This window comes from Quercus robur, chromosome 10 (assembly GCF_932294415.1).
Source record: "Quercus robur chromosome 10, dhQueRobu3.1, whole genome shotgun sequence".
Taxonomy (NCBI): Eukaryota; Viridiplantae; Streptophyta; class Magnoliopsida; order Fagales; family Fagaceae; genus Quercus; species Quercus robur.
In genome coordinates this window covers 49,917,233-49,929,410 of record NC_065543.1, presented here as the reverse complement: position 1 = coordinate 49,929,410, position 12,178 = coordinate 49,917,233, and positions in this window count along the sequence as shown.

The following is a 12,178-nucleotide window of genomic DNA, read 5'->3' as shown; positions in this document are numbered from 1 at the left end:
GCGTTTCCTTTTCTCTTGTTCTGTCGTCATTTCTTTACTTATAAATTTATAATCATATCATGGTGGAGATGCTTTGCACTTTGCACCTTGAAAACGTGGTACACATAATTCTCTTGATCAAGATGCTTCAACAATTACTAGGATAATAACCTTGACCATCGGAAATTAGTGGAATCTTGACTAATGGTAAAGTAGTGGAACCTTGAAGGTTGGAGAAGAGTAGGATTAAAGGCTGGACTAATTAATGGAGATAAGTTTTATGTTCAAGATATTTTCGTAATAAATCTTAAGTATCAGATTATTACTAGTTTTAGTCTGAACCTAACATTGAAATTATTATTTGCCTACTAGTAACACCAAGTAACAATTTAATTATCATCTAAGATTTGTTGTGTTCCCTTTAAAAATAAAAAATAAAAAATTGTTGTAAAAATATTGTGGACATAAGCAAAGAGTAATACTAAAAATATTACAAATTTTATTAGATAGATCTTACAAATTGATGTGTTATTATTGTATCAATAACAAACAAAAATTAAAATAAAAAAAAAAAAAAGCAATTAAGATAATTTTTTATTATGTATTGAAGTGACACCAATCATATTTATTGGTACATTAGTTTATAAAACTTTCATAATTAAATTTCTAGTATTTTTTTTTTTTTTTTGCATTTTCCTAAGGAAAAATTGACAGGCTGTCATGGGTAAAAAACTTAGTATCGGTTTGAAAAATACTATAGCTAATAAATTACAATATTACTACAAAATACTTACAACTCACAAAAAAAAATGTAATAACTGCCATTTCAAGATATAATAATTAAATATTTGAATGACATTTTTTATAATTGGTGGCATGTCAATTTATAAGATTTTATATATAATAAAATTTGTAGTATCTCTATTTGGTGTATGTTTCTATAATGAACAATATCTTCCCCCTCCACCTTAGGGTAAAAGTGCTTGCTAAATGAAAAGTTCAATTACTACTGTATTAGACTACAGTTAATTAACGTAGCTATTTATACTATACAATGGAGAAGAGACGATAGAAGCCTTAATTTGTAAAGGTGGTGATTGAGCTTAAGCAAGCTCAGGGAGCTCAGAAGAACTGGGCATTTCATCAAAGGGCTGTTCTTGAAGTGGGAAAAATCCTAGTAATATTTGTGTAAATTAGATACAGTAAACAGTTATAGGCATGTGTTGTGTTGTGTTGTGTTGTGAAATCATTGTTGGGGAAATGATTTGGCCTATGACTTTAAAGTTTTGAGTGAAGGACTCGAGTCAGGAAACTCTTAAGAAATATTTTTGGTGAAATTATTGTCTCTCATGTTTTGTGTTTTGAATTGATTAGATATATCACTACATAAATACCTCTACCTCTACCCCTCCCTCTTGGGGCTTGAACCGAGGCTCTTGTGTTCCCTTGTGCACTTAAAGCATAGTGAAGTACCATCCAGCTCAACTCACCCAGTACCATTGGTATGTCTCTCACGTTTGAAATAGGAAAGTTTAGGTATACAACTTTTATGTCACAATTTTGATGCAATTTATTATATATTAGTGATGGAGAAAAAACTGTGAGTCCATGTGTAAACAATTATCCACCACTCACACTTAGTTACTTCAATAAGTAATGGCAAAAATTATGTCATGACATTGATATGCTTTATTAAAGGATCAGGCCTAAGATGATTTTTTTTCTCCGAAGATGATTTTTTCTCCAAAAGAGGGTGAAGTCATGCTTGCTGGCTGCTTCATTTAGTCCAACTGGTTCCTTGTTAGAGTAAGACTAAACAGATACACCATTGGTTCTAGTCATTGCTGTCTGATAGTGTCTTACTTGGTCCAAAAAGAAGTAATTTCATGATAGAAAGTAAAGCTAAGGTGCTCATCATGTTAAAAACATAGGTAATCAATGATAATGTCGGAAATACTTGTGCAACAAAGGAATCTTCTCATGACCTTACTTGGATCTACCATTTCCAATTACAATCTTCTTTTACAATTTTCAAATGCCATATTAACACTTTCCTAGCAACTTGTCCTATGTGCTGAGAAACTTTTTTGCCTACAACACCCACCAAGTAAAGCATAGAAACTCATATGATATTTTTCTAGCAGTTGTTTGGTGATGAGTTGCTGTGTTTAGCATTATCACAGAAAGTCGGTCAAGTAATTTGAAATTTACTCAGACAACACAAAATGGTAAGTACCTTTCCAACAGTTCTACAGTTAATTTGGCAATTAGAAAAATATTAAACGTCGGCATGGCGATTCTACCTTTATTTATCTTCTATGTTATCCATGTTGATGTGGTTTATCCAAATCCAAAAGGTACAAATAAAAAAACCTTTAGTTATTTTCTATGTAATCCATGTTGTTTATCCAAATCCAAAAAGCATATATAGAAAATCAATACATCTACTTCACAACTTTTTTTTCACAGTGCTTTTCACAACTACTAAGATGAAAAACTATTAATGAGAGATATTGAGTTATATTAGATGTGAATATCATCATAGCTTACCGACTTAAGCTGTAAAATCATTGTGAAAATGTGGTGTTTATAACATTAGTCGCCAAAAAACAAGAAAAAAAATGAGCAACATCATGTTTACCAAAATTACAATATCACAGTTACAATCATGTACAGCCCCGTCAAACATCACTAGCTACCTTGCTTTACTGCATAGTATGATGGACTAAATCATGCATTCTTTGACAATCACAACCATAAGTTGGAATCTAAGAACAATGAAAATCATGATTGGCGTGCCCCTTTTGATACCTATCTACCAACAATATGTTTCATATTACAACAATAAAACTGCACAGTGAAAGAAGCAATCTGGGGCCTTAATTATGTCCAGCAATTAGGTTCTTTTTTTAGTGGCTCTCCAGCTCTCTCAAATTCTTCCAAATGCTTATCTAACTTTCCTTGGGCCAGAGTTTCCGTATGTATTGTGCTAAGACACATAATGAGTACTTTTGTCATCAAATATTCAGTTTCCTAAGAAATTAGATTATAAACCATGCATTCTTGTGAATCTAAATTATACCATGTAATATAACATTGTCATTTTACAGTAAAATGAGAAGATTTTAGTGTTTTAGCTCAACTTTAATGTGTTTGATTGTTTACTCAAATATGTGTCACTTGCCCAACTATTCTATTTCTATCTATGCATGAATGAGTGGAGTATAGCCAGGACCTCCTCACTGTGTCGTAGATCAACACTAGATGTAATGAGTAGCTTGCCCTTTTAAACTAAACCTGTTTCCAAAAGCTTTTGCTCTAACACTTGAATATGTCTAAAGCATGCTGTCCACTACTGAAGCTCTTTTTGTCAGTGGCTTGAACACTCGTGTCCAAAGTTTCCTGAAATAAGTCTAGCTTTCCTTGCACTAAGCCTTGGGAGACACAGAATGAGCTATATGGAATCCCATTGGGGTTGCCTAATCATGGTTCTTGAATTTTGCATAATTTATTTTTAGCCTTGTTTAATCATGTTTCAATTTTCTTATTTAGACCACAGCACAAAAAGTGCTTGTGAGGTGTTGTGGGGTGTGGGGAGGAAAGAGCCAAGATTCAAGTCTCCAAGAGAGGACTTCATACATATATATATATATATATATATACTTAGATTATATTAGAGTAGAATTTCTATTTTGTATAAAAAATAAAAATAAAAATCTTATTTAGCCCAATTTTGGTTCATGAATTTTGAATAATTTTATTCCTTAGACCTTTTTTTGTTGTCCTACAAGTTTTTTAACAAGTACCAATAAAATTTCAGTCTTTCATTTTTTTATTTATATTTAAAAAAAAAAAAAAAGGTCTCGTATAATAAAACCTTAAAGGGAAATAGAAGGGTCACATTCCCATCAATGGGGATACTTAAAAAGTTAAAACAATTGATCCATACGCAAGCCCAAAAATGTTGGGCCAAGTGTTTATTCTAAAGGTCCAATCAGGAAAATTTAGGCTTGGAACGTTAACCTTCTTAGGCAAAATTTAAGCTTGATTATTGGAATCCTGCATTATGGGCTTGGTCGTTTTCAAGGCCAGGGAGACCATAAATCTCTTATGGCTATTTGGGCTTCTTTTTATTTATTTATTAGAACTTTAGGTTTGAATCCCTTATACACAAAATATATATATATATATATATATATATAGCTATTTAATTGGTACTATTCTCGTTACACCGATTTACGTGTGCACGAGACTTTTTATTTTTTATCATTTATTTTTTAGGTTTACACATTTTACTCATGATAGTTTTATTTTATTTTTTATTTTTTAAAAAAAAAGTTGTTTTAGTATACTTGACTACTAATGTGAGAGAAAAATGTGAAGATGGAAAAAAAAATATTTAATGATTAAAAAAATGGTACATTTGTGAGAAAAAAAAAGTTTTATTTTTTATTTTTTTTCGAAAAAGAAAAGTTGTATTAGTATTTAGTACAATAGTACTTGACAATTAACATGAGAGAGAAATGTGAAAGTGAAAGAATTTTTTTTTTTAATATAGCTAAAAATTAGGAGTTTTTAAATTACTAATTTTACATGTCTAACTCTATATTTTAAGTCTTAGAAATTGATGAATTTGAGGGTATTTTAAGCATTTAAATAGAGGATCCCAAACAAGAAAAGCTCCTTAAATAGTAGTATAGATGATATATGTTAATTTACATGATATTTTAATTGGACTAATTAGTACATATTAAAGGCTTAGTTAGTATTTAACAATCTTGCCATTAACGTGCATGAATAGAATGACGAGATTAAAAATAAATGCAAGCTTGAAGGATAAAAACCCAAAAATTTTAAGCATATGAAGCAAAATCAAATTCACCCCAAATTTAGTGAATGCAATTTGCAAAAGAGATATATGCATGATTTTTTTTTCTTGTTTTTTTAAATGTGCAAGGTTTTTTTTTTTTTTTTTTTTTGAGAAGATGGTTGCCTAATTATGGTTCTTGAATTTTGCATAATTCTTTTTTTTAGCCTTGTTTGATCATGTTTCGATTTTATTATTTAGCCCCATTTTGGTTCATGAGTTTTTATTAATTAATTTTATTCCTTAAACCTTTTTTTATGTCCTTGTTGGCCTTAGATGGTAATGCTTATTTCTACAAGTTCTAACAAGTACCAATAAAATTGCCGTCTTTCATTTATTTGTTTATTAAAAAAAAAAAGAATTCTCTTATGATAATAAAAGTATAAAACTCAAAAGTGAGATGGGAGAGTTTACATTCCCATTAATGGAATACTTAAAATAATTGATCCATACGCAAGCCCAAGAATGTTGGGCCAAGTGTTTAATCTAGAGGTCCAAGCAGGAAAATTTAGGCTTGGAAGTTGGAACGTCAACCTTGGTGGGTAAAGTTGATCTTTGAACGTCTTTCATTTGCTAAAATTTAAAATTGGTTTGGAATTGGAAGCACTCCACCAGCTGCATCATGGGCTGGGCATTTTCAAGGCCAGGGAAACCAAAAAAAAACTAGTACACTTTGTGAGTATGTGATTATGATGGAAAAAAAAAATGGGTATATATATAGATTAAAAATTAAATACTTTAAGTTATTTAAAAAAATATTTTTTTTTTAAGAATTATTTGTGTGTGTGTGTGTATATATAGCTATTTAATTGATAAAATATATGTTAATTCATGATATTTTAATGGGACAAATTAGTATATGTTAAAGGCTGTGGGGGCCGATTAGTCACTAAAATTATTAAACTCAAGTTAATTGGGCCTGTGGCCCATCCGAGGATGCAAATCTGTTCGAGGAGGCCCATATCAAGTTGTAGGGGTAACCAAACGAAAGGAAGAGTGAATATCACGACAGGTGAGTTCAGTATTCGTCCGAGGACAAAATCCTTCTCAGCAATATGAGTCCGAGGACAACCAGAACGCCACCTTATTACAAACGTACTTCGGAACTACGTCACCACTAAAGGTGGGATAAGGGACCAAGGGTAAGAAAGAGAAGGCAAACAAATATCTATAACAACAGCTGCCTCCGCATTAATTGCCTCTCAACCAACTTTCTGGCCGCATTAATGTGGATGTGATGCCTGAACAGTGATGAAGCAGCCTTACAGCTGCTAGTAGGAGATTCCAGAAGGTATGAGATGGGATAGAAAGAGATTCCCTGAACCCAACCTACACGTGTGTGGTGAAGATGATATGAAGAGGGCAGTATATAACATGAAAGGAAAGCATGCAGAAAGGGGATCGGAACATAAAAAAAGACACAAAGAACACTTAGGAAGAAAGCTTAGAATCCAAAGAACTGTACTTGTTTCAAAGAAAAACTAATTGTTATATCGGTACTAATCCATCTATAAACGTGAGGTTGAATCGTTTTACTTTTGAAAGTTAATATAGTTCTTGAACACCCATGCTCTACAAATTTTATTATTTGGGCCCTTAATGTACGAACCCAATACCTGTTTGGGATCGATACAAATTGAGTCCTTACAAAGGCTTATAGCTATTTAATTGATAAAATATATGTTAAATTCAATGTATTTTAATGGGAAAAATTAGTATATGTTAAAGGCTTAATAAGCATTTAATAGTCTTTCCATTAACGTGCATGGATAGAAGGATAAGATTAAAAATGGATGCAAGCTTTAAGGATAAAAACCCAAAATTTTAAACATAAGAAGCAAAATCAAATTGACCCCAAATTTAGTGGATGCAATTTGCAAAGAGATATATGCATGATTTTTTTTTTTCTTTTCTTTTCTTTTTTTAAATGTGCATGGTATGTTGGGTGAAATATTATTCATGACAATGATAATACAATGTCTCAAAATAAATTTGTTTTGAAAACTTTTGAGGTAGTTGATCATGATGAAATTATGTCACTTTAAGTTGATGTGAAACACCTTCGAGTACCTTCTTAACATCTTCAAGATGCAATTTGATTTTAAATAGTAAAAAATTATTAAATTTAATGGAGATAAGAATATAATTGCTCGTTCATTTTATGTGATAACCAATGTAAAGAAGACATCTTAGACTCTTAGTTACACTTCTCTATTTGATGTCAATGTGCAATATACAAATTTAGAATGACGTAAGTATAACGTATGTTGGGTATTTACCATGTGCTTTAATAGTAGGAAGTCCTCCAACTCTTCACTTTGCAAGTAGAGGTTGAGAGTTTAAGTATTGACGCACTCCATTAATTGTGTGAATAATTTCACGTTATTCATGAGTAAGATTCAAGTAGAACGGAGGCAGTGAGCTCACCTATGAGCTCTCTTTTTTTAATTACCCTCTCTCTCTCTCCATTTAGTATTTTTATTCATTGGAAAAGAAAAAAAAAAAAAGAGAAAAAACAAAAATTATATGATTGGGCTAAGTAGATGATGTGGTGATAAGATATGGCTGAGTTAAGTAGGTTGGCTATATCTGTATGAAATTTTGATATTACTTATTGAAAGGCCGACTCTCGAAATTGAAAGGTCATTGCAATGTTTATTACACATGTAAGTTATGTAACCCATGTTCTAACATTGTTTGTATTGTTGTTGATGTTTTTATTAAAAATATAACAGTAAAACCACTACTTTAATAGCAATAAATAAAATAAATAACATTAAATAATATAATAATATGCATGTAACATATAATTTTTTTTATTTAAAAAACATGTAGTATATAATTGATTGTTGGGTTAAAGAAACTATTTTCTTTTTTAAATACTAATAATAATATAATTGTGGTGTGCCTTTGTATTAGAACTCATTTCTCTCTCCCTTGTGTGTGTTTTTGTTTCTCAAAAAAAAAAAAAAACAATAATATAATTTATTTAAGGAGAACCAATGATGGAACGTTATTATAAACTTTTTTTTTCATTCCTTGTTATGATATTTCTAAGTAGGATTATTTTACTCTAAATCAATATTTCACAATTTTTTTTTTTTTTTTAGAAATAATTACAACATGCTGTTAATCCCGCAGCTCGAACCATTTCTTCCCTAAACCCTCAAGCACTTTGTGCATGGGGAGGTGTTAATTCAGCTATAAGACCTTTGGCCAATATTTCACAAATAGAATCAGTGTTCCTTCCAAATATCTACAAAAATGCGATGAATGCTAAGTGTTTTTTAGAAATTCAACAATTTCATTAAGAAATACAATAAGATATAAAGTTTTGACAGTCTTGCCATTAACGTGCAGGAATAGAAGGATAAGATTAAAAATGGATGCAAGCTTTAAGGATGAAAACTCAAAATTTTAAACATAAGACGCAAAATCAAATCGACCCCAAATTTAGTGGATGCAATTTGCAAAAGAGATATATGCATAATTTTTTTTTCTTCTTTTTTTCTTTTTTTTAAATGTGCATGGTATGTTGGGTGTAATATTATTCATAACAATGATAATACAATGTCTCAAAATAAATTTGTTTAGAAAACTTTTGAGGTGGATGATCATGATGAAATTATGTCACTTTAAGTTGATGTGAAACACCTTCAAGTACATTCTTAACATCTTCAAGATGCAATTTTTTTTTAATATAAAAAAATCATTAAATTTGATGGAGATTAGAACATAATTGCTCATTCATTTTATGAGATAACATGTAAAGAAGACATCTTCATTATGTTTCTCTATTTGATGGCAATGTGCAATATACAAATTTAGAATGACGTAAGTATAATATATGTTGGATATTTATCATTCACGGAGGTGTTTTAGAGCATTTGCAGCAGTGGAGCTAAAAAGCTATAATGCTATTTTAGCTCCACTCATATAGCAAAATGAGCTCACAGCAGTGGAGCCAAAGCCATAAAATTTGGCTGATTTGCTACAGTGCACATCTATCTATAGATGTGCACTGTAGCACTTATCTAAAAAAAAAAAATTTTTTTTTAATCACCTGCAGATTAAAATAATAATAACTCATTTATTTTTTTTATTCTTTTATTCTCTCACCGGTCACTGTGCACACTCAGTTCTCTCCCTCAAGCTCTCATCTCTTTCAAGCTCTCTCTACCTCAAGCTCTCTCTCCCTCAAGCTATGATCTGCCAGCCCACTCCACGCCGTCGCCGTCTCAGCCGAGCCACGCCGTCGCCGTCCCGGCCCACACCGTCGCTCCTTACCACCATTCTTCCTTTGTTCAACCTCACGAAATGCCTGTCCTCCTTCACCGGCCTCTCGTTCACGTTCTTGCCTCCGGCGAACGACATCGAAGGGCACCGCAGGAACACTACCGGCACCGCAGGAACACTAATCCACTCCTCGACATCGGAATCGCCTCGATGTCTCAGCCGATCCTTGGAATGGCGGTGGAGAGCGAAACCTTGATTTGGGTTTTTCTTTTTTTTTGGGTTGAGCCTTGATTTGGGTTGAGCGTTGATTTGGGATGATGTCTCAACCGATCCTTGGAATCGCTTGAGCCTTGATTTGGGTTTTTTTTTTTTTCTCTGCTGTGGACCGGTGATGGTGGTGGTGGTGGTGGTGTATGTTTGTGTTGTGCTGTGTGGTGGTGGTGGAGGATGAGCCTTGATTTGGGTTTTTTTTTTTTTTTTTTTTTTTTTCTCTGCTATGGACCGGTGATGGTGGTGGTGGTGGTGGTGGTGGAGTATGTTTGTGTTGTGCTGTGTGGTGGTGGTGGAGGATGAGCCTTGATTTGGGGTTTTTTTTTTTTTTTTTTCTCTGCTGTGGACCGGTGATGGTGGTGGTGGTGGAGTATGTTTGTGTTGTGCTGTGTGGTGGTGGTGAAATATTATTTTATTATAGTAGAAATATTATTATTTTATTGTAGTAGAAATATTATTTTATTGTGGTGAATATATTATTTTATTGTGTTGAAAGCTAAAATAGATCCACTGTTGCAGCGTGTGTGTAGCTAAAATAGATAAAGTAACTTTTGGTGGAGTTAAATTGCTAAAAATTTAGCTCCACTACTGTGGATGCTCTTAGTAGTAGGAATTCCTCCAGCTCTTCCATTTGTGAGTAAAGGTTGAGAATTTAAGTATTGGCATGCTACATTAATTGTGTGAATGATTTCACGTCATTCTTGAATAAGGTTCAAGTGGGTCGGAAGCAGTGAACTCACCTGTAATTTCCCTTTTTTTAATTACCTCTCTCTCTCACTCTCTCTCTCTCTCTCTCTCTCTCTATATATATATATATATAGATATACACACGGCAATTTAGTATTTTACTCATAGGAAAAGACAAAAAAGAGAGAATAAAATTACACAATTGGGCTAAGTAGATGATGTGGTGATAAGATAAATTGGCTGTATCTGTATGACACGGCAATTTAGTATTTTACTCATAGGAAAAGACAAAAAAGAGAGATAAAATTACACAATTGGGCTAAGTAGATGATGTGGTGATAAGATAAATTGGCTGTATCTGTATGACATTTTGATGTTACTTATTATTGAAAAGTCATTGCAATGTTTATTACACATGTAATCCATGTACTAACATTGTTTGTATTGTACGTTGTTGATGTTTTTGTCAAAAATATTACAGTAAAAACCACTACTTTAATAGCAATAAATAAAATAAATAACATTAAATAATGTAATAATATGCACGTAGTATATAATTTTTTTTTAACATGTAGTATATAATTTTTTTTTTTAAAAAAAAAACAATATGTAGTAAAGAGTTATTATCAAGAGTGGACGTCATAGTTGAAACTTTAAAAAAAAAAATAGTATATAATTGATTGTTGGGTTAAAGAAACTATTTTCTTCTTAAAATACTAATAATAATATAATTTATTTGAAGAAACAAATGATGGTACGTTATTATAAATTGGTTTTTTTTTTTTTTTTCCTTCCTTGTTATGATATTTCTAAGTAGGATTATTTTACTTTTCATTCTTTTATTCGCAAACCTCCAAACAAGAAAAAAAAAATGAATGTTTTATTCATTTTCATTTTATATTTCATTCATTTCATTTTATGACTTCCCATATATGCTATATGTAAGTGGAATGAATATGAATGTATTGTATTTTCTCTAATATATTTGAAAGTATATAAAAAATGAATGCTAAATAAATACTTTTGCCATAATATATCTTACTTATCAATTTATCATATATTAAAATAAAGATAAATCAATATTGCACAAATAAAATCAATGTTCCTTCCAAATATCCACGAAAATGCGATGAATGCTAAGTGTTTTTTTGGAAATTCAACAATTTCATTAAGAACACAACAAGATATAACACAAAGCCTCCACATTGCAGAGACGGACACCATCACACAATTGGAACAAATCCTATAGACCTAATCTATTCAACTAAGCTATATCAGCTTCACAAAATCACACACTTGGAACAACATAGCCTACAAGCCCTTTCTAGATAACTAAGCCATATCAATTGTATAACACATCCAACATCTACCACATTGAAATGGAATGGAATGAATATTTGTTCAGCTCCATTTTTTTAATTACCATATATATATTTTTGGCATTTTACTTATTGGAAAAGACAAAAAAGAAAAAAAAGAAGAAAAAAAAAAAAGGAAATAAAAAGAGAGTGCATGATTGGGCTAAGTAGATGATATGTGGTGATAATTAAGGTTTGGTTGAGTTGAGTAGGTTGGCTATATGTATCAATTTGATATTATTGATTATTGAAAGGTCACTAACAATTTTTGTATTTTTGTTCATATCCTTGTTAAAAATATTACATTAAAAACTCGACTTTAATAGCAATAAATAAAATAAATATCATATAATAACATTAAATAATATGGTAATATCCATGTAGTTAGAATTGATTGTTGGGTCAAAAAACAAAAAAAAAAAAAATTCTTCCTAAAATACTACCAATAATACATAAATATATCCCATAAAAAAAATTAATACATGCATATATATTATTTTTTTACTCAATTATATTACTCTCATGTTAAGAGGGTAGGCAATAAAATAGTTCATTACCTGGCTCGATATGCTATTAATGTGCCAGGTATTTCTTAATAATTTTTTTATTGCTTTGTCTTGGTCCTTGAAAAAAAAAGCCTTATTCATTAAATCAACATTTATTATTATTATTTTTTTTTAATTTTACTAACCCAAAAAAAAAAAAAAAAAAAAATCCTCATTCATTATGTGGCCCACAAAAATCGTTTATACCTGACCAGTTCCAAAGCTAGATACAGTCT